Source organism: Mesoplodon bidens, assembly GCF_964165515.1.
Source record: "Mesoplodon bidens genome assembly, chromosome: 12".
NCBI lineage: Eukaryota > Metazoa > Chordata > Mammalia > Artiodactyla > Ziphiidae > Mesoplodon > Mesoplodon bidens.
In genome coordinates, this window is record NC_138168.1 from 1,428,065 (window position 1) to 1,453,322 (window position 25,258).

The window sequence follows — 25,258 nt, forward strand, 5'->3', positions numbered from 1 at the left end:
CCTCAACACAGGCACACCTGTGGAGGGCTTGCCGGCAGGGTCAGGCTGCCCAGGTCAGCTAATCCTCAGCCCTCAGGGAATCACATTGCAGAAAATGGACCTCGCTAAGACAGAATATTCGCCAAGGAAAAAAAGGACACAATGCCATTTGCAGCACCGTAGATGAGTCTAGAGGTAATCACGTGACTTGGAGTAAGTCAGAAAGTGAAAGACACATATCATATCATATCACTTATACGTGTTACCTATAAATTGATACCAGGGCAGATATTTCCACGGAGAAGGGCAATCACAGATTCATTAAACAAACTTATGGTTCACCAAAGGAAAGGTGTGAGGATTGAATTCATTACGATATTGGGGTTAACAGACATATACAAACACAGTAGACGTATATAATCACCAAAGACCTACGGAGTACCAAGAGAAGACTACTCAACATTCTGTCATAACGTACATGGGAAAAGGATCCCAGGAAGAACAGACATATGTATATGTGTTAAAGAACCACTTCTTGCCAACAGCAAGCTAAATGTTGTACTCAAACTTGCTGTAATAAAAAATAAAAAATTAAATTAAAAACACGAACAAGAAGTAGGGAGACAAACTTGAGGGGCTTTCTCCTGGCACATTCCGTTCTACATTACAATCTAGAACGCGACTTCCATTGAGGCTCTGCTGCCCTAGTAACCAGATTTGGTAAGGGAGAACTGCTGCCACCTTGTGGCCGTTTCACACAACAGCAGCTTTAATCCCAGCGCTAATGGTCAGTGGATATTCCAAATCATTACAGGCCTGTAAATGACACCTGCCCTGAAAACAAATCCTGGGGTCATATATCGACCAAAAAACTCAAAAGACGTCCATATTTCAAAACGACAGTTTCAAGAGGCATATTTCACGCACATTAGTGTTCTGCTTCTTTGCTTTCTTTCTTTCTTGGTTAAAAAAACGGGAATGGAAAAAGGCAACCCTCAGAATGGGCAAAAACGTTCACAAACGAATCAATGGACAAAGGTTTAATCTCCAATATATATAAACAGCTCATGCAGCTTAATATTAATAAAACAAACAACCCAATACAAAAATGGGCAGAAGATCTAAATAGACGTTTGTTCAAAGAAGACACAGAGATGGCCAAGACGCACATGAAAAGCTGCTCAACATCACTAATTATTAGAGAAATGCAAATCAAAACTACAATGAGGTAAGACCTCACACCTGTTAGAATCGGCATCATCAGATAATCTACAAACAACAAATTCTGGGGAGGGTGTGGACAAAAGGAACCCTCTTCCGCGATTGGTGGGAATGTAAATTGATACAGTCACTATGGAGAACAGTATGGAGGTTCCTTTAAAAAACTAAAAGGAGAATTACCATAGGATCCAGCAATCCCACTTCTGGGCATATACCCAGAGAAAACCATAAATCACAGAGACACATTCACCACAATGTTCATTGCAGCACTATTTACAATAGCCAGGTAATGGAAGCAACCTAAATGCCCACAGACAGACGAATGGATAAAGATGTGGTACATATATAAAATGGAATATTACTCAGCCATAAAAAGGAATTAAACTGTGTCATTTATAGAGAAGTTGATGGATCTAGAGACTGTCATACAGAGTGAAGTAAGTCAGAAAGAGAAAAACAAATATTGTATATTAATGCCTATATGTGGAACCTAGAAAAATGGTACAGATGAACTGGTTTGCAGGGCAGAAATAGAGACACAGAGGTAGAGAACAAACGTATGGACACAAAGTGGGGGAAGCCATGGGGTGGTGGTGGTGGGATGAGTTGGGAGATGGGGATTGACCTTTATACATGTATATGCATAAAATAGATAACTAATAATAACCTACTGTATAAAAAATTTAAATAAAATTAAATTTCAAAATGTAAAAAAATAAAATGTAGAAATAAAACAGAAAAAAAGTTCTTCCATTCACACTGAAGTATTTATAAGAATGAATTATTTCCATGCTTATATCCATAAATACATAAAAGAGGAATAAAATCTAACTTGAACCAAAAAAGAAAAAAAAAACTGAACCTAACAAGTTATACAGAGGGAAACACTACCAAGGCACTTGCTCCAGTGGTAAACAATTCTGGAATTGGTCAGAGGTGGGGAATCATCTCCCATACAGCCAGCAGCCCCGCCCGCCCACGCAAGGAGCGTCCTTATTGCAAAGCTGGGAGACCATGCCGAGGCCTCTGTGAGTAAACGTGAGCTGAGCCCCAGGCCAGCTGCTGCTGAACTGTTACCACCCTTCCCAGGTGAAACACCTGAATATGTACAAGGGCTTGAAAGCCTAGAGGAAGGGCCGTGGAGCCACACAAGCGACAGCACGCAGGCCAACTTGGTGCCTGCAGGTCAGCCAGGATGGTGCTGGCCACGGGCGCTCTTCTGGAAGCTTTCCATTGCCCTGCCTGTGATACCCATCCTGTCCCGGCCCCCACTCCTTTCTTTCCTTCCTCACCTCAGCCCGGAGAGATATTCCAGTGGAAGTTATGGGTGACACATCCTCTTCTTTAGAGGTGGCAGCCTGGCAAATCCTGCAGAAAGTCCAGCAGAGCCCCACTCACACCGGGCCACCCACAAAGCCGTGGACCCTCACACCCTCCCACCAACACAGCCCCGAGACTGCTGACGGGGCAGAGAATATGGAGTCAGGCACAGCTGCAGGGGCTATTGCTTCCTGGAGTGCTGTTTATATTGACCTCAACCCAGGCACACCTGGGGAGGGCTTGACGGCAGGGTCAGGCTGCCCAGGTCAGCTAATCCTCAGCCCTCATGGAATCACATTGCAGAAAATGGACCTCGCTAAGACACAATATTCGCCAAGGAAAAAAAGGACACAATGCCATTTGCAGCACCGTTGATGAGTCTAGAGGTAATCACGTGACTTGGAGTAAGTCGGAAATTGAAAGACACATATCATATCACTTATAGGTGTTACCTATAAATTGATACCAGGGCAGATATTTCCACGGAGAAGGGCAATCACAGATTCATTAAACAAACTTATGGTTCACCAAAGGAAAGGTGTGAGGATTGAATTCATTACGATATTGGGGTTAACAGACATATACAAACACAGTAGACGTATATAATCACCAAAGAGCTACGGAGTACCAAGAGAAGACTACTCAACATTCTGTCATAACGTACATGGGAAAAGGATCCCAGGAAGAACAGACATATGTATATGAGTAAAAGAACCACCTCTTGCACACCTACAACAACCTACACGTTGTACTCAAACTTGCTGTAATAAAAAATAAAAAAATCAATTAAAAAGACGAACAAGAAGTAGTGAGACAAACTTGAGGGGCTTTCTCCTGGCACATTCCGTTCTACATTCCAATCTAGAACGCGACTTCCATTGAGGCTCTGCTGCCCTAGTAACCAGATTTGGTAAGGGAGAACTGCTGCCACCTTGTGGCCGTTTCACACAACAGCAGCTTTAATCCCAGCGCTAATGGTCAGTGGATATTCCAAATCATTACAGGCCTGTAAATGACACCTGCCCTGAAAACAAATCCTGGGGTCATATATCGACCAAAAAACTCAAAAGACGTCCATATTTCAAAACGACAGTTTCAAGAGGCATATTTCACGCACATTAGTGTTCTGCTTCTTTTGCTTTCTTTCTTTCTTGGTTAAAAAAACGGGAATGGAAAAAGGCAACCCTCAGAATGGGCGAAAACGTTCACAAACGAATCAATGGACAAAGGTTTAAGCTCAAATATATATAAACAGCTCATGCAGCTTAATATTAATAAAACAAACAACCCAATACAAAAATGGGCAGAAGATCTAAATAGACGTTTCTTCAAAGAAGAGACAGAGATGGCCAAGACGCACATGAAAAGCTGCTCAACATCACTAATTATTAGAGAAATGAAAATCAAAACTACAATGAGGTAAGACCTCACACCTGTTAGAATCGGCATCATCAGATAATCTACAAACAACAAATTCTGGGGAGGGTGTGGACAAAAGGAACCCTCTTCCGCTATTGGTGGGAATGTAAATTGATACAGTCACTATGGAGAACAGTATGGAGGTTCCTTTAAAAAACTATAAAGAGAATTACCATAGGATCCAGCAATCCCACTTCTGGGCATATAACCAGAGAAAACCATAAATCACAAAGACACATTCACCACAATGTTCATTGCAGCACTATTTATAATAGCCAGGTAATGGAAGCAACCTAAATGCCCACAGACAGACGAATGGATAAAGATGTGGTACATATATAAAATGGAATATTACTCAGCCATAAAAAGGAATGAAACTGGGTCATTTGTAGAGAAGTTGATGGATCTAGAGACTGTCATACAGAGTGAAGTAAGTCAGAAAGAGAAAAACTAACATTGTATATTAATGCCTATATGTGGAACCTAGAAAAATGGTACAGATGAACTGGTTTGCAGGGCAGAAATAGAGGCACAGAGGTAGAGAGCAAACGTATGGACACAAAGTGGGGGAAGCCATGGGGTGGTGGTGGTGGGATGAGTTGGGAGATTGGGATTGACCTGTATACATGTATATGCATAAAATAGAAAATTAATAATAACCTACTGTATAAAAAAAATAAATAAAATTAAATTTCAAAATTTTTAAAAATAAAATGTAAAAATAAAACAGAAAAAAATTTCCTCCATTCACACTGATGCATTTATAAGAATGAATTATTTCCATGCTTATATCTATAAATACATAAAAGAGGAATAAAATTTAACTTGAACCAAAAAAGAAAAAAAAACTGAACCTAACAGTTATAAAAGGAAAACAATACCAAGGTACTTGCTCCAGTGGTAAACAATTCTGAAATTGGTCAGAAGTGGGGAATCATCTCCCATACAGCCAGCAGCCCCGCCCGCCCACGCAAGGAGCGTCCTTATTGCAAAGCTGGGAGACCGTGCCGAGGCCTCTGTGAGTAAACGTGAGCTGAGCCCCAGGCCAGATGCTGCTGAACAGTTCCCACCCTTCCCAGGTGAAACACCTGAATATGTACAAGGGCTTGAAAGCCTAGAGGAAGGGCCGTGGAGCCACACCAGCGACAGCACGCAGGCCAACTTGGTGCCTGCAGGTCAGCCAGGATGGTCCTGGCCTCGGGCGCACTTCTGGAAGCTTTCCATTGCCCTGCCTGAGATACCCCTCCTGTCCCGGCCCCCACTCCTTTTTTTCCTTACTCACCTCAGCCCGGAGAGATATTCCAGTGGATGTTATGGGTGACACATCCTCTTCTTTACAGGTGGCAGCCTGGCAACTCCTGCAGAAAGTCCAGCAGAGCCCCACTCACACTGGGCCACCCACAACGCCGTGGACCCTCACACCCTCCCACCAGCACAGCCCCGAGACTGCTGACGGGGCAGAGAATATGGAGTCAGGCACAGCTGCAGGGGCTATTGCTTCCTGGAGTGCTGTTTATATTGACCTCAACACAGGCACACCTGTGGAGGGCTTGCCGGCAGGGTCAGGCTGCCCAGGTCAGCTAATCCTCAGCCCTCAGGGAATCACATTGCAGAAAATGGACCTCGCTAAGACAGAATATTCGCCAAGGAAAAAAAGGACACAATGCCATTTGCAGCACCGTAGATGAGTCTAGAGGTAATCACGTGACTTGGAGTAAGTCAGAAAGTGAAAGACACATATCATATCATATCACTTATACGTGTTACCTATAAATTGATACCAGGGCAGATATTTCCACGGAGAAGGGCAATCACAGATTCATTAAACAAACTTATGGTTCACCAAAGGAAAGGTGTGAGGATTGAATTCATTACGATATTGGGGTTAACAGACATATACAAACACAGTAGACGTATATAATCACCAAAGATCTACGGAGTACCAAGAGAAGACTACTCAACATTCTGTCATAACGTACATGGGAAAAGGATCCCAGGAAGAACAGACATATGTATATGTGTTAAAGAACCACTTCTTGCCAACAGCAAGCTAAATGTTGTACTCAAACTTGCTGCAATAAAAAATAAAAAATTAAATTAAAAACACGAACAAGAAGTAGGGAGACAAACTTGAGGGGCTTTCTCCTGGCACATTCCGTTCTACATTACAATCTAGAACGCGACTTCCATTGAGGCTCTGCTGCCCTAGTAACCAGATTTGGTAAGGGAGAACTGCTGCCACCTTGTGGCCGTTTCACACAACAGCAGTTTTAATCCAAGCGCTAAAGGTCATTGGATATTCCAAATCATTACAGGCCTGTAAATGACACCTGCCCTGAAAACAAATCCTGGGGTCATATATCGACCAAAAAATTCAAAAGATGTCCATATTTCAACACGACAGTTTCAAGAGGCATATTTCACGCACATTAGTGTTCTGATTCTTTTGCTTTCTTTCTTTCTTGGTTAAAAAAACGGGAATGGAAAAAGGCAACCCTCAGAATGGGCGAAAACGTTCACAAACGAATCAATGGACAAAGGTTTAAGCTCAAATATATATAAACAGCTCATGCAGCTTAATATTAATAAAACAAACAACCCAATACAAAAATGGGCAGAAGATCTAAATAGACGTTTCTTCAAAGAAGACACAGAGATGGCCAAGACGCACATGAAAAGCTGCTCAACATCACTAATTATTAGAGAAATGAAAATCAAAACTACAATGAGGTAAAATCTCACACCTGTTAGAATCGGCATCATCAGATAATCTACAAACAACAAATTCTGGGGAGGGTGTGGACAAAAGGAACCCTCTTCCGCGATTGGTGGGAATGTAAATTGATACAGTCACTATGGAGAACAGTATGGAGGTTCCTTTAAAAAACTAAAAGGAGGGGCTTCCCTGGTGGCGCAGTGGTTGAGAGATCGCCTGCTGATTCAGGGGACACGGGTTCGTGCCCCGGTCTGGGAAGATCCCACATGCCGCGGAGCGGCTGGGCCCGTGAGCCATGGCTGCTGAGCATGCGCCTCCGGAGCCTGTGCTCTGCAACGGGAGAGGCCACAGCAGTGAGAGGCCCGCGTACAGAAAAAGAAAAAAAAAAAAAAAAAAAAAGAAAAAAAAACTAAAAGGAGAATTACCATAGGATCCAGCAATCCCACTTCTGGGCATATACCCAGAGAAAACCATAAATCACAGAGACACATTCACCACAATGTTCATTGCAGCGCTATTTACAATAGCCAGGTAATGGAAGCAACCTAAATGCCCACAGACAGACGAATGGATAAAGATGTGGTACATATATAAAATGGAATATTACTCAGCCATAAAAAGGAATGAAACTGGGTCATTTATAGAGAAGTTGATGGATCTAGAGACTGTCATACAGAGTGAAGTAAGTCAGAAAGAGAAAAACAAATATTGTATATTAATGCATATATGTGGAACCTAGAAAAATGGTACAGATGAACTGGTTTGCAGGGCAGAAATAGAGACACAGAGGTAGAGAACAAACGTATGGACACAAAGTGGGGGAAGCCATGTGGTGGTGGTGGTGGAATTAGTTGGGAGATTGGGATTGACCTGTATACATGTATATGCATAAAATAGATAACTAATAATAACCTACTGTATAAAAAAAATAAATAAAATTAAATTTCAAAATTTTTAAAAATAAAATGTAAAAATAAAACAGAAAAAAGTTCTTCCATTCACACTGATGTATTTATAAGAATGAATTATTTCCATGCTTATATCTATAAATACATAAAAGAGGAATAAAATCTAACTTGAACCAAAAAAGAAAAAAAAAACTGAACCTAACAGTTATACAGAGGAAAACACTACCAAGGCACTTGCTCCAGTGGTAAACAATTCTGAAATTGGTCAGAGGTGGGGAATCATCTCCCATACAGCCAGCAGCCCCGCCCGCCCACGCAAGGAGCGTCCTTATTGCAAAGCTGGGAGACCATGCCGAGGCCTCTGTGAGTAAACGTGAGCTGAGCCCCAGGCCAGATGGTGCTGAACTGTTCCCACCCTTCCCAGGTGAAACACCTGAATATGTACAAGGGCTTGAAAGCCTAGAGGAAGGGCCGTGGAGCCACACCAGCGACAGCACGCAGGCCAACTTGGTGCCTGCAGGTCAGCAGTATGGTCCTGGCCACGGGCGCTCTTCTGGAAGCTTTCCATTGCCCTGCCTGAGATACCCCTCCTGTCCCGGCCCCCACTGCTTTTTTTCCTTACTCACCTAAGCCCGGAGAGATATTCCAGTGGAAGTTATGGGTGACACATCCTCTTCTTTACAGGTGGCAGCCTGGCAACTCCTGCCGAAAGTCCAGCAGAGCCCCACTCACACCGGGCCACCCACAAAGCCGTGGACCCTCACACCCTCCCACCAGCACAGCCCCGAGACTGCTGACGGGGCAGAGAATATGGAGTCAGGCACAGCTGCAGGGGCTATTGCTGCCTGGAGTGCTGTTTATATTGACCTCAACCCAGGCACACCTGGGGAGGGCTTGACGGCAGGGTCAGGCTGCCCAGGTCAGCTAATCCTCAGCCCTCAGGGAATCACATTGCAGAAAATGGACCTCGCTAAGACACAATATTCGCCAAGGAAAAAAAGGACACAATGCCATTTGCAGCACCGTTGATGAGTCTAGAGGTAATCACGTGACTTGGAGTAAGTCGGAAATTGAAAGACACATATCATATCACTTATAGGTGTTACCTATAAATTGATACCAGGGCAGATATTTCCACGGAGAAGGGCAATCACAGATTCATTAAACAAACTTATGGTTCACCAAAGGAAAGGTGTGAGGATTGAATTCATTACGATATTGGGGTTAACAGACATATACAAACACAGTAGACGTATATAATCACCAAAGACCTACGGAGTACCAAGAGAAGACTACTCAACATTCTGTCATAACGTACATGGGAAAAGGATCCCAGGAAGAACAGACATATGTATATGTGTTAAAGAACCACTTCTTGCCAACAGCAAGCTAAATGTTGTACTCAAACTTGCTGCAATAAAAAATAAAAAATTAAATTAAAAACACGAACAAGAAGTAGGGAGACAAACTTGAGGGGCTTTCTCCTGGCACATTCCGTTCTACATTACAATCTAGAACGCGACTTCCATTGAGGCTCTGCTGCCCTAGTAACCAGATTTGGTAAGGGAGAACTGCTGCCACCTTGTGGCCGTTTCACACAACAGCAGTTTTAATCCAAGCGCTAAAGGTCATTGGATATTCCAAATCATTACAGGCCTGTAAATGACACCTGCCCTGAAAACAAATCCTGGGGTCATATATCGACCAAAAAATTCAAAAGATGTCCATATTTCAACACGACAGTTTCAAGAGGCATATTTCACGCACATTAGTGTTCTGATTCTTTTGCTTTCTTTCTTTCTTGGTTAAAAAAACGGGAATGGAAAAAGGCAACCCTCAGAATGGGCGAAAACGTTCACAAACGAATCAATGGACAAAGGTTTAAGCTCAAATATATATAAACAGCTCATGCAGCTTAATATTAATAAAACAAACAACCCAATACAAAAATGGGCAGAAGATCTAAATAGACGTTTCTTCAAAGAAGACACAGAGATGGCCAAGACGCACATGAAAAGCTGCTCAACATCACTAATTATTAGAGAAATGAAAATCAAAACTACAATGAGGTAAAATCTCACACCTGTTAGAATCGGCATCATCAGATAATCTACAAACAACAAATTCTGGGGAGGGTGTGGACAAAAGGAACCCTCTTCCGCGATTGGTGGGAATGTAAATTGATACAGTCACTATGGAGAACAGTATGGAGGTTCCTTTAAAAAACTAAAAGGAGGGGCTTCCCTGGTGGCGCAGTGGTTGAGAGATCGCCTGCTGATTCAGGGGACACGGGTTCGTGCCCCGGTCTGGGAAGATCCCACATGCCGCGGAGCGGCTGGGCCCGTGAGCCATGGCTGCTGAGCATGCGCCTCCGGAGCCTGTGCTCTGCAACGGGAGAGGCCACAGCAGTGAGAGGCCCGCGTACAGAAAAAGAAAAAAAAAAAAAAAAAAAAAGAAAAAAAAACTAAAAGGAGAATTACCATAGGATCCAGCAATCCCACTTCTGGGCATATACCCAGAGAAAACCATAAATCACAGAGACACATTCACCACAATGTTCATTGCAGCGCTATTTACAACAGCCAGGTAATGGAAGCAACCTAAATGCCCACAGACAGACGAATGGATAAAGATGTGGTACATATATAAAATGGAATATTACTCAGCCATAAAAAGGAATGAAACTGGGTCATTTATAGAGAAGTTGATGGATCTAGAGACTGTCATACAGAGTGAAGTAAGTCAGAAAGAGAAAAACAAATATTGTATATTAATGCATATATGTGGAACCTAGAAAAATGGTACAGATGAACTGGTTTGCAGGGCAGAAATAGAGACACAGAGGTAGAGAACAAACGTATGGACACAAAGTGGGGGAAGCCATGTGGTGGTGGTGGTGGAATTAGTTGGGAGATTGGGATTGACCTGTATACATGTATATGCATAAAATAGATAACTAATAATAACCTACTGTATAAAAAAAATAAATAAAATTAAATTTCAAAATTTTTAAAAATAAAATGTAAAAATAAAACAGAAAAAAGTTCTTCCATTCACACTGATGTATTTATAAGAATGAATTATTTCCATGCTTATATCTATAAATACATAAAAGAGGAATAAAATCTAACTTGAACCAAAAAAGAAAAAAAAAACTGAACCTAACAGTTATACAGAGGAAAACACTACCAAGGCACTTGCTCCAGTGGTAAACAATTCTGAAATTGGTCAGAGGTGGGGAATCATCTCCCATACAGCCAGCAGCCCCGCCCGCCCACGCAAGGAGCGTCCTTATTGCAAAGCTGGGAGACCATGCCGAGGCCTCTGTGAGTAAACGTGAGCTGAGCCCCAGGCCAGATGGTGCTGAACTGTTCCCACCCTTCCCAGGTGAAACACCTGAATATGTACAAGGGCTTGAAAGCCTAGAGGAAGGGCCGTGGAGCCACACCAGCGACAGCACGCAGGCCAACTTGGTGCCTGCAGGTCAGCAGTATGGTCCTGGCCACGGGCGCTCTTCTGGAAGCTTTCCATTGCCCTGCCTGAGATACCCCTCCTGTCCCGGCCCCCACTGCTTTTTTTCCTTACTCACCTAAGCCCGGAGAGATATTCCAGTGGAAGTTATGGGTGACACATCCTCTTCTTTACAGGTGGCAGCCTGGCAACTCCTGCCGAAAGTCCAGCAGAGCCCCACTCACACCGGGCCACCCACAAAGCCGTGGACCCTCACACCCTCCCACCAGCACAGCCCCGAGACTGCTGACGGGGCAGAGAATATGGAGTCAGGCACAGCTGCAGGGGCTATTGCTGCCTGGAGTGCTGTTTATATTGACCTCAACCCAGGCACACCTGGGGAGGGCTTGACGGCAGGGTCAGGCTGCCCAGGTCAGCTAATCCTCAGCCCTCAGGGAATCACATTGCAGAAAATGGACCTCGCTAAGACACAATATTCGCCAAGGAAAAAAAGGACACAATGCCATTTGCAGCACCGTTGATGAGTCTAGAGGTAATCACGTGACTTGGAGTAAGTCGGAAATTGAAAGACACATATCATATCACTTATAGGTGTTACCTATAAATTGATACCAGGGCAGATATTTCCACGGAGAAGGGCAATCACAGATTCATTAAACAAACTTATGGTTCACCAAAGGAAAGGTGTGAGGATTGAATTCATTACGATATTGGGGTTAACAGACATATACAAACACAGTAGACGTATATAATCACCAAAGACCTACGGAGTACCAAGAGAAGACTACTCAACATTCTGTCATAACGTACATGGGAAACGGATCCCAGGAAGAACAGACATATGTATATGAGTAAAAGAACCACCTCTTGCACACCTACAACAACCTACACGTTGTACTCAAACTTGCTGTAATAAAAAATAAAAAAATCAATTAAAAAGACGAACAAGAAGTAGTGAGAGAAACTTGAGGGGCTTTCTCCTGGCACATTCCGTTCTACATTCCAATCTAGAACGTGACTTCCATTGAGGCTCTGCTGCCCTAGTAACCAGATTTGGTAAGGGAGAACTGCTGCCACCTTGTGGCCGTTTCACACAACAGCAGCTTTAATCCCAGCGCTAATGGTCAGTGGATATTCCAAATCATTACAGGCCTGTAAATGACACCTGCCCTGAAAACAAATCCTGGGGTCATATATCGACCAAAAAATTCAAAAGATGTCCATATTTCAACACGACAGTTTCAAGAGGCATATTTCACGCACATTAGTGTTCTGCTTCTTTTGCTTTCTTTCTTTCTTGGTTAAAAAAACGGGAATGGAAAAAGGCAACCCTCAGAATGGGCGAAAACGTTCACAAACGAATCAATGGACAAAGGTTTAAGCTCAAATATATATAAACAGCTCATGCAGCTTAATATTAATAAAACAAACAACCCAATACAAAAATGGGCAGAAGATCTAAATAGACGTTTCTTCAAAGAAGAGACAGAGATGGCCAAGACGCACATGAAAAGCTGCTCAACATCACTAATAATTAGAGAAATGCAAATCAAAACTACAATGAGGTAAGACCTCACACCTGTTAGAATCGGCATCATCAGATAATCTACAAACAACAAATTCTGGGGAGGGTGTGGACAAAAGGAACCCTCTTCCGCTATTGGTGGGAATGTAAATTGATACAGTCACTATGGAGAACAGTATGGAGGTTCCTTTAAAAAACAATAAAGAGAATTACCATAGGATCCAGCAATCCCACTTCTGGGCATATAACCAGAGAAAACCATAAATCACAAAGACACATTCACCACAATGTTCATTGCAGCACTATTTATAATAGCCAGGTAATGGAAGCAACCTAAATGCCCACAGACAGACGAATGGATAAAGATGTGGTACATATATAAAATGGAATATTACTCAGCCATAAAAAGGAATGAAACTGGGTCATTTGTAGAGAAGTTGATGGATCTAGAGACTGTCATACAGAGTGAAGTAAGTCAGAAAGAGAAAAACAAACATTGTATATTAATGCCTATATGTGGAACCTAGAAAAATGGTACAGATGAACTGGTTTGCAGGGCAGAAATAGAGGCACAGAGGTAGAGAGCAAACGTATGGACACAAAGTGGGGGAAGCCATGGGGTGGTGGTGGTGGGATGAGTTGGGAGATTGGGATTGACCTGTATACATGTATATGCATAAAATAGAAAATTAATAATAACCTACTGTATAAAAAAATAAATAAAATTAAATTTCAAAATTTTTAAAAATAAAATGTAAAAATAAAACAGAAAAAAATTTCCTCCATTCACACTGATGCATTTATAAGAATGAATTATTTCCATGCTTATATCTATAAATACATAAAAGAGGAATAAAATTTAACTTGAACCAAAAAAGAAATAAAAACTGAACCTAACAGTTATAAAAGGAAAACAATACCAAGGTACTTGCTCCAGTGGTAAACAATTCTGAAATTGGTCAGAAGTGGGGAATCATCTCCCATACAGCCAGCAGCCCCGCCCACCCACGCAAGGAGCGTCCTTATTGCAAAGCTGGGAGACCGTGCCGAGGCCTCTGTGAGTAAACGTGAGCTGAGCCCCAGGCCAGATGCTGCTGAACAGTTCCCACCCTTCCCAGGTGAAACACCTGAATATGTACAAGGGCTTGAAAGCCTAGAGGAAGGGCCGTGGAGCCACACCAGCGACAGCACGCAGGCCAACTTGGTGCCTGCAGGTCAGCCAGGATGGTCCTGGCCTCGGGCGCACTTCTGGAAGCTTTCCATTGCCCTGCCTGAGATACCCCTCCTGTCCCGGCCCCCACTCCTTTTTTTCCTTACTCACCTCAGCCCGGAGAGATATTCCAGTGGATGTTATGGGTGACACATCCTCTTCTTTACAGGTGGCAGCCTGGCAACTCCTGCAGAAAGTCCAGCAGAGCCCCACTCACACTGGGCCACCCACAACGCCGTGAACCCTCACACCCTCCCACCAGCACAGCCCCGAGACTGCTGACGGGGCAGAGAATATGGAGTCAGGCACAGCTGCAGGGGCTATTGCTTCCTGGAGTGCTGTTTATATTGACCTCAACACAGACACACCTGTGGAGGGCTTGCCGGCACGGTCAGGCTGCCCAGGTCAGCTAATCCTCAGCCCTCAGGGAATCACATTGCAGAAAATGGACCTCGCTAAGACAGAATATTCGCCAAGGAAAAAAAGGACACAATGCCATTTGCAGCACCGTAGATGAGTCTCGAGGTAATCACGTGACTTGGAGTAAGTCAGAAAGTGAAAGACACATATCATATCATATCACTTATACGTTTTACCTATAAATTGATACCAGGGCAGATATTTCCACGGAGAAGGGCAATCACAGATTCATTAAACAAACTTATGGTTCACCAAAGGAAAGGTGTGAGGATTGAATTCATTACGATATTGGGGTTAACAGACATATACAAACACAGTAGACGTATATAATCACCAAAGACCTACGGAGTACCAAGAGAAGACTACTCAACATTCTGTCATAACGTACATGGGAAAAGGATCCCAGGAAGAACAGACATATGTATATGTGTTAAAGAACCACTTCTTGCACACCTACAGCAAGCTAAATGTTGTACTCAAACTTGCTGTAATAAAAAATAAAAAATTAAATTAAAAACACGAACAAGAAGTAGGGAGACAAACTGGAGGGGCTTTCTCCTGGCACATTCCATTCTACATTACAATCTAGAACGCGACTTCCATTGAGGCTCTGCTGCCCTAGTAACCAGATTTGGTAAGGGAGAACTGCTGCCACCTTGTGGCCGTTTCACACAACAGCAGCTTTAATCCCAGCGCTAATGGTCAGTGGATATTCCAAATCATTACAGGCCTGTAAATGACACCTGCCCTGAAAACAAATCCTGGGGTCATATATCGACCAAAAAACTCAAAAGACGTCCATATTTCAAAACGACAGTTTCAAGAGGCATATTTCACGCACATTAGTGTTCTGCTTCTTTTGCTTTCTTTCTTTCTTGGTTAAAAAAACGGGAATGGAAAAAGGCAACCCTCAGAATGGGCGAAAACGTTCACAAACGAATCAATGGACAAAGGTTTAAGCTCAAATATATATAAACAGCTCATGCAGCTTAATATTAATAAAACAAACAACCCAATACAAAAATGGGCAGAAGATCTAAATAGACGTTTCTTCAAAGAAGAGACAGAGATGGCCAAGACGCACATGAAAAGCTGCTCAACATCACTAATTATTAGAGAAATGAAAATCAAAACTACAATGAGGTAAGACCTCACACCTGTTAGAATCGGCATCATCAGATAATCTACAAACAACAAATTCTGGGGAGGGTGTGGACAAAAGGAACCCTCTTCCGCTATTGGTGGGAATGTAAATTGATACAGTCACTATGGAGAACAGTATGGAGGTTCCTTTAAAAAACTATAAAGAGAATTACCATAGGATCCAGCAATCCCACTTCTGGGCATATAACCAGAGAAAACCATAAATCACAAAGACACATTCACCACAATGTTCATTGCAGCACTATTTATAATAGCCAGGTAATGGAAGCAACCTAAATGCCCACAGACAGACGAATGGATAAAGATGTGGTACATATATAAAATGGAATATTACTCAGCCATAAAAAGGAATGAAACTGGGTCATTTGTAGAGAAGTTGATGGATCTAGAGACTGTCATACAGAGTGAAGTAAGTCAGAAAGAGAAAAACTAACATTGTATATTAATGCCTATATGTGGAACCTAGAAAAATGGTACAGATGAACTGGTTTGCAGGGCAGAAATAGAGGCACAGAGGTAGAGAGCAAACGTATGGACACAAAGTGGGGGAAGCCATGGGGTGGTGGTGGTGGGATGAGTTGGGAGATTGGGATTGACCTGTATACATGTATATGCATAAAATAGAAAATTAATAATAACCTACTGTATAAAAAAAATAAATAAAATTAAATTTCAAAATTTTTAAAAATAAAATGTAAAAATAAAACAGAAAAAAATTTCCTCCATTCACACTGATGCATTTATAAGAATGAATTATTTCCATGCTTATATCTATAAATACATAAAAGAGGAATAAAATTTAACTTGAACCAAAAAAGAAAAAAAAACTGAACCTAACTGTTATAAAAGGAAAACAATACCAAGGTACTTGCTCCAGTGGTAAACAATTCTGAAATTGGTCAGAAGTGGGGAATCATCTCCCATACAGCCAGCAGCCCCGCCCGCCCACGCAAGGAGCGTCCTTATTGCAAAGCTGGGAGACCGTGCCGAGGCCTCTGTGAGTAAACGTGAGCTGAGCCCCAGGCCAGATGCTGCTGAACAGTTCCCACCCTTCCCAGGTGAAACACCTGAATATGTACAAGGGCTTGAAAGCCTAGAGGAAGGGCCGTGGAGCCACACCAGCGACAGCACGCAGGCCAACTTGGTGCCTGCAGGTCAGCCAGGATGGTCCTGGCCTCGGGCGCACTTCTGGAAGCTTTCCATTGCCCTGCCTGAGATACCCCTCCTGTCCCGGCCCCCACTTCTTTTTTTCCTTACTCACCTCAGCCCGGAGAGATATTCCAGTGGATGTTATGGGTGACACATCCTCTTCTTTACAGGTGGCAGCCTGGCAACTCCTGCAGAAAGTCCAGCAGAGCCCCACTCACACTGGGCCACCCACAACGCCGTGGACCCTCACACCCTCCCACCAGCACAGCCCCGAGACTGCTGACGGGGCAGAGAATATGGAGTCAGGCACAGCTGCAGGGGCTATTGCTTCCTGGAGTGCTGTTTATATTGACCTCAACACAGGCACACCTGTGGAGGGCTTGCCGGCAGGGTCAGGCTGCCCAGGTCAGCTAATCCTCAGCCCTCAGGGAATCACATTGCAGAAAATGGACCTCGCTAAGACAGAATATTCGCCAAGGAAAAAAAGGACACAATGCCATTTGCAGCACCGTAGATGAGTCTCGAGGTAATCACGTGACTTGGAGTAAGTCAGAAAGTGAAAGACACATATCATATCATATCACTTATACGTGTTACCTATAAATTGATACCAGGGCAGATATTTCCACGGAGAAGGGCAATCACAGATTCATTAAACAAACTTATGGTTCACCAAAGGAAAGGTGTGAGGATTGAATTCATTACGATATTGGGGTTAACAGACATATACAAACACAGTAGACGTATATAATCACCAAAGACCTACGGAGTACCAAGAGAAGACTACTCAACATTCTGTCATAACGTACATGGGAAAAGGATCCCAGGAAGAACAGACATATGTATATGTGTTAAAGAACCACTTCTTGCCAACAGCAAGCTAAATGTTGTACTCAAACTTGCTGTAATAAAAAATAAAAAATTAAATTAAAAACACGAACAAGAAGTAGGGAGACAAACTTGAGGGGCTTTCTCCTGGCACATTCCGTTCTACATTACAATCTAGAACGCGACTTCCATTGAGGCTCTGCTGCCCTAGTAACCAGATTTGGTAAGGGAGAACTGCTGCCACCTTGTGGCCGTTTCACACAACAGCAGCTTTAATCCCAGCGCTAATGGTCAGTGGATATTCCAAATCATTACAGGCCTGTAAATGACACCTGCCCTGAAAACAAATCCTGGGGTCATATATCGACCAAAAAACTCAAAAGACGTCCATATTTCAAAACGACAGTTTCAAGAGGCATATTTCACGCACATTAGTGTTCTGCTTCTTTTGCTTTCTTTCTTTCTTGGTTAAAAAAACGGGAATGGAAAAAGGCAACCCTCAGAATGGGCAAAAACGTTCACAAACGAATCAATGGACAAAGGTTTAATCTCCAATATATATAAACAGCTCATGCAGCTTAATATTAATAAAACAAACAACCCAATACAAAAATGGGCAGAAGATCTAAATAGACGTTTGTTCAAAGAAGACACAGAGATGGCCAAGACGCACATGAAAAGCTGCTCAACATCACTAATTATTAGAGAAATGCAAATCAAAACTACAATGAGGTAAGACCTCACACCTGTTAGAATCGGCATCATCAGATAATCTACAAACAACAAATTCTGGGGAGGGTGTGGACAAAAGGAACCCTCTTCCGCGATTGGTGGGAATGTAAATTGATACAGTCACTATGGAGAACAGTATGGAGGTTCCTTTAAAAAACTAAAAGGAGAATTACCATAGGATCCAGCAATCCCACTTCTGGGCATATACCCAGAGAAAACCATAAATCACAGAGACACATTCACCACAATGTTCATTGCAGCACTATTTACAATAGCCAGGTAATGGAAGCAACCTAAATGCCCACAGACAGACAAATGGATAAAGATGTGGTACATATATAAAATGGAATATTACTCAGCCATAAAAAGGAATGAAACTGTGTCATTTATAGAGAAGTTGATGGATCTAGAGACTGTCATACAGAGTGAAGTAAGTCAGAAAGAGAAAAACAAATATTGTATATTAATGCCTATATGTGGAACCTAGAAAAATGGTACAGATGAACTGGTTTGCAGGGCAGAAATAGAGACACAGAGGTAGAGAACAAACGTATGGACACAAAGTGGGGGAAGCCATGGGGTGGTGGTGGTGGGATGAGTTGGGAGATGGGGATTGACCTTTATACATGTATATGCATAAAATAGATAACTAATAATAACCTACTGTATAAAAAAATTAAATAAAATTAAATTTCAAAATTTAAAAAAATAAAAGGTAGAAATAAAACAGAAAAAAAGTTCTTCCATTCACACTGAAGTATTTATAAGAATGAATTATTTCCATGCTTATATCCATAAATACATAAAAGAGGAATAAAATCTAACTTGAACCAAAAAAGAAAAAAAAAACTGAACCTAACAAGTTATACAGAGGGAAACACTACCAAGGCACTTGCTCCAGTGGTAAACAATTCTGGAATTGGTCAGAGGTGGGGAATCATCTCCCATACAGCCAGCAGCCCCGCCCGCCCACGCAAGCAGCATCCTTATTGCAAAGCTGGGGGACCGTGCCGAGGCCTCTGTGAGTAAACGTGAGCTGAGCCCCAGGCCAGCTGCTGCTGAACTGTTCCCACCCTTCCCAGGTGAAACACCTGAATATGTACAAGGGCTTGAAAGCCTAGAGGAAGGGCCGTGGAGCCACACAAGCGACAGCACGCAGGCCAACTTGGTGCCTGCAGGTCAGCCAGGATGGTGCTGGCCACGGGCGCTCTTCTGGAAGCTTTCCATTGCCCTGCCTGTGATACCCCTCCTGTCCCGGCCCCCACTCCTTTCTTTCCTTCCTCACCTCAGCCCGGAGAGATATTCCAGTGGAAGTTATGGGTGACACATCCTCTTCTTTAGAGGTGGCAGCCTGGCAAATCCTGCAGAAAGTCCAGCAGAGCCCCACTCACACCGGGCCACCCACAAAGCCGTGGACCCTCACACCCTCCCACCAACACAGCCCCGAGACTGCTGACGCGGCAGAGAATATGGAGTCAGGCACAGCTGCAGGGGCTATTGCTGCCTGGAGTGCTGTTTATATTGACCTCAACCCAGGCACACCTGGGGAGGGCTTGACGGCAGGGTCAGGCTGCCCAGGTCAGCTAATCCTCAGCCCTCATGGAATCACATTGCAGAAAATGGACCTCTCTAAGACACAATATTCGCCAAGGAAAAAAAGGACACAATGCCATTTGCAGCACCGTTGATGAGTCTAGAGGTAATCACGTGACTTGGAGTAAGTCGGAAATTGAAAGACACATATCATATCACTTATAGGTGTTACCTATAAATTGATACCAGGGCAGATATTTCCACGGAGAAGGGCAATCACAGATTCATTAAACAAACTTATGGTTCACCAAAGGAAAGGTGTGAGGATTGAATTCATTACGATATTGGGGTTAACAGACATATACAAACACAGTAGACGTATATAATCACCAAAGAGCTACGGAGTACCAAGAGAAGACTACTCAACATTCTGTCATAACGTACATGGGAAAAGGATCCCAGGAAGAACAGACATATGTATATGAGTAAAAGAACCACCTCTTGCACACCTACAACAACCTACACGTTGTACTCAAACTTGCTGTAATAAAAAATAAAAAAATCAATTAAAAAGACGAACAAGAAGTAGTGAGACAAACTTGAGGGGCTTTCTCCTGGCACATTCCGTTCTACATTCCAATCTAGAACGTGACTTCCATTGAGGCTCTGCTGCCCTAGTAACCAGATTTGGTAAGGGAGAACTGCTGCCACCTTGTGGCCGTTTCACACAACAGCAGCTTTAATCCCAGCGCTAATGGTCAGTGGATATTCCAAATCATTACAGGCCTGTAAATGACACCTGCCCTGAAAACAAATCCTGGGGTCATATATCGACCAAAAAACTCAAAAGACGTCCATATTTCAAAACGACAGTTTCAAGAGGCATATTTCACGCACATTAGTGTTCTGCTTCTTTTGCTTTCTTTCTTTCTTGGTTAAAAAAACGGGAATGGAAAAAGGCAACCCTCAGAATGGGCGAAAACGTTCACAAACGAATCAATGGACAAAGGTTTAAGCTCAAATATATATAAACAGCTCATGCAGCTTAATATTAATAAAACAAACAACCCAATACAAAAATGGGCAGAAGATCTAAATAGACGTTTCTTCAAAGAAGAGACAGAGATGGCCAAGACGCACATGAAAAGCTGCTCAACATCACTAATTATTAGAGAAATGAAAATCAAAACTACAATGAGGTAAGACCTCACACCTGTTAGAATCGGCATCATCAGATAATCTACAAACAACAAATTCTGGGGAGGGTGTGGACAAAAGGAACCCTCTTCCGCTATTGGTGGGAATGTAAATTGATACAGTCACTATGGAGAACAGTATGGAGGTTCCTTTAAAAAACTATAAAGAGAATTACCATAGGATCCAGCAATCCCACTTCTGGGCATATAACCAGAGAAAACCATAAATCACAAAGACACATTCACCACAATGTTCATTGCAGCACTATTTATAATAGCCAGGTAATGGAAGCAACCTAAATGCCCACAGACAGACGAATGGATAAAGATGTGGTACATATATAAAATGGAATATTACTCAGCCATAAAAAGGAATGAAACTGGGTCATTTGTAGAGAAGTTGATGGATCTAGAGACTGTCATACAGAGTGAAGTAAGTCAGAAAGAGAAAAACTAACATTGTATATTAATGCCTATATGTGGAACCTAGAAAAATGGTACAGATGAACTGGTTTGCAGGGCAGAAATAGAGGCACAGAGGTAGAGAGCAAACGTATGGACACAAAGTGGGGGAAGCCATGGGGTGGTGGTGGTGGGATGAGTTGGGAGATTGGGATTGACCTGTATACATGTATATGCATAAAATAGAAAATTAATAATAACCTACTGTATAAAAAAAATAAATAAAATTAAATTTCAAAATTTTTAAAAATAAAATGTAAAAATAAAACAGAAAAAAATTTCCTCCATTCACACTGATGCATTTATAAGAATGAATTATTTCCATGCTTATATCTATAAATACATAAAAGAGGAATAAAATTTAACTTGAACCAAAAAAGAAAAAAAAACTGAACCTAACAGTTATAAAAGGAAAACAATACCAAGGTACTTGCTCCAGTGGTAAACAATTCTGAAATTGGTCAGAAGTGGGGAATCATCTCCCATACAGCCAGCAGCCCCGCCCACCCACGCAAGGAGCGTCCTTATTGCAAAGCTGGGAGACCGTGCCGAGGCCTCTGTGAGTAAACGTGAGCTGAGCCCCAGGCCAGATGCTGCTGAACAGTTCCCACCCTTCCCAGGTGAAACACCTGAATATGTACAAGGGCTTGAAAGCCTAGAGGAAGGGCCGTGGAGCCACACCAGCGACAGCACGCAGGCCAACTTGGTGCCTGCAGGTCAGCCAGGATGGTCCTGGCCTCGGGCGCACTTCTGGAAGCTTTCCATTGCCCTGCCTGAGATACCCCTCCTGTCCCGGCCCCCACTCCTTTTTTTCCTTACTCACCTCAGCCCGGAGAGATATTCCAGTGGATGTTATGGGTGACACATCCTCTTCTTTACAGGTGGCAGCCTGGCAACTCCTGCAGAAAGTCCAGCAGAGCCCCACTCACACTGGGCCACCCACAACGCCGTGAACCCTCACACCCTCCCACCAGCACAGCCCCGAGACTGCTGACGGGGCAGAGAATATGGAGTCAGGCACAGCTGCAGGGGCTATTGCTTCCTGGAGTGCTGTTTATATTGACCTCAACACAGGCACACCTGTGGAGGGCTTGCCGGCAGGGTCAGGCTGCCCAGGTCAGCTAATCCTCAGCCCTCAGGGAATCACATTGCAGAAAATGGACCTCGCTAAGACAGAATATTCGCCAAGGAAAAAAAGGACACAATGCCATTTGCAGCACCGTAGATGAGTCTCGAGGTAATCACGTGACTTGGAGTAAGTCAGAAAGTGAAAGACACATATCATATCATATCACTTATACGTGTTACCTATAAATTGATACCAGGGCAGATATTTCCACGGAGAAGGGCAATCACAGATTCATTAAACAAACTTATGGTTCACCAAAGGAAAGGTGTGAGGATTGAATTCATTACGATATTGGGGTTAACAGACATATACAAACACAGTAGACGTATATAATCACCAAAGACCTACGGAGTACCAAGAGAAGACTACTCAACATTCTGTCATAACGTACATGGGAAAAGGATCCCAGGAAGAACAGACATATGTATATGTGTTAAAGAACCACTTCTTGCCAACAGCAAGCTAAATGTTGTACTCAAACTTGCTGTAATAAAAAATAAAAAATTAAATTAAAAACACGAACAAGAAGTAGGGAGACAAACTTGAGGGGCTTTCTCCTGGCACATTCCGTTCTACATTACAATCTAGAACGCGACTTCCTTTGAGGCTCTGCTGCACTAGTAACCAGATTTGGTAAGGGAGAACTGCTGCCACCTTGTGGCCGTTTCACACAACAGCAGCTTTAATCCCAGCGCTAATGGTCAGTGGATATTCCAAATCATTACAGGCCTGTAAATGACACCTGCCCTGAAAACAAATCCTGGGGTCATATATCGACCAAAAAACTCAAAAGACGTCCATATTTCAAAACGACAGTTTCAAGAGGCATATTTCACGCACATTAGTGTTCTGCTTCTTTTGCTTTCTTTCTTTCTTGGTTAAAAAAACGGGAATGGAAAAAGGCAACCCTCAGAATGGGCAAAAACGTTCACAAACGAATCAATGGACAAAGGTTTAATCTCCAATATATATAAACAGCTCATGCAGCTTAATATTAATAAAACAAACAACCCAATACAAAAATGGGCAGAAGATCTAAATAGACGTTTGTTCAAAGAAGACACAGAGATGGCCAAGACGCACATGAAAAGCTGCTCAACATCACTAATTATTAGAGAAATGCAAATCAAAACTACAATGAGGTAAGACCTCACACCTGTTAGAATCGGCATCATCAGATAATCTACAAACAACAAATTCTGGGGAGGGTGTGGACAAAAGGAACCCTCTTCCGCGATTGGTGGGAATGTAAATTGATACAGTCACTATGGAGAACAGTATGGAGGTTCCTTTAAAAAACTAAAAGGAGAATTACCATAGGATCCAGCAATCCCACTTCTGGGCATATACCCAGAGAAAACCATAAATCACAGAGACACATTCACCACAATGTTCATTGCAGCACTATTTACAATAGCCAGGTAATGGAAGCAACCTAAATGCCCACAGACAGACAAATGGATAAAGATGTGGTACATATATAAAATGGAATATTACTCAGCCATAAAAAGGAATGAAACTGTGTCATTTATAGAGAAGTTGATGGATCTAGAGACTGTCATACAGAGTGAAGTAAGTCAGAAAGAGAAAAACAAATATTGTATATTAATGCCTATATGTGGAACCTAGCAAAATGGTACAGATGAACTGATTTGCAGGGCAGAAATAGAGACACAGAGGTAGAGAACAAACGTATGGACACAAAGTGGGGGAAGCCATGGGGTGGTGGTGGTGGGATGAGTTGGGAGATGGGGATTGACCTTTATACATGTATATGCATAAAATAGATAACTAATAATAACCTACTGTATAAAAAAATTAAATAAAATTAAATTTCAAAATTTAAAAAAATAAAAGGTAGAAATACAACAGAAAAAAAGTTCTTCCATTCACACTGAAGTATTTATAAGAATGAATTATTTCCATGCTTATATCCATAAATACATAAAAGAGGAATAAAATCTAACTTGAACCAAAAAAGAAAAAAAAAACTGAACCTAACAAGTTATACAGAGGGAAACACTACCAAGGCACTTGCTCCAGTGGTAAACAATTCTGGAATTGGTCAGAGGTGGGGAATCATCTCCCATACAGCCAGCAGCCCCGCCCGCCCACGCAAGGAGCGTCCTTATTGCAAAGCTGGGAGACCATGCCGAGGCCTCTGTGAGTAAACGTGAGCTGAGCCCCAGGCCAGCTGCTGCTGAACTGTTCCCACCCTTCCCAGGTGAAACACCTGAATATGTACAAGGGCTTGAAAGCCTAGAGGAAGGGCCGTGGAGCCACACAAGCGACAGCACGCAGGCCAACTTGGTGCCTGCAGGTCAGCCAGGATGGTGCTGGCCACGGGCGCTCTTCTGGAAGCTTTCCATTGCCCTGCCTGTGATACCCCTCCTGTCCCGGCCCCCACTCCTTTCTTTCCTTCCTCACCTCAGCCCGGAGAGATATTCCAGTGGAAGTTATGGGTGACACATCCTCTTCTTTAGAGGTGGCAGCCTGGCAAATCCTGCAGAAAGTCCAGCAGAGCCCCACTCACACCGGGCCACCCACAAAGCCGTGGACCCTCACACCCTCCCACCAACACAGCCCCGAGACTGCTGACGGGGCAGAGAATATGGAGTCAGGCACAGCTGCAGGGGCTATTGCTGCCTGGAGTGCTGTTTATATTGACCTCAACCCAGGCACACCTGGGGAGGGCTTGACGGCAGGGTCAGGCTGCCCAGGTCAGCTAATCCTCAGCCCTCATGGAATCACATTGCAGAAAATGGACCTCGCTAAGACAGAATATTCGCCAAGGAAAAAAAGGACACAATGCCATTTGCAGCACCGTTGATGAGTCTAGAGGTAATCACGTGACTTGGAGTAAGTCGGATATTGAA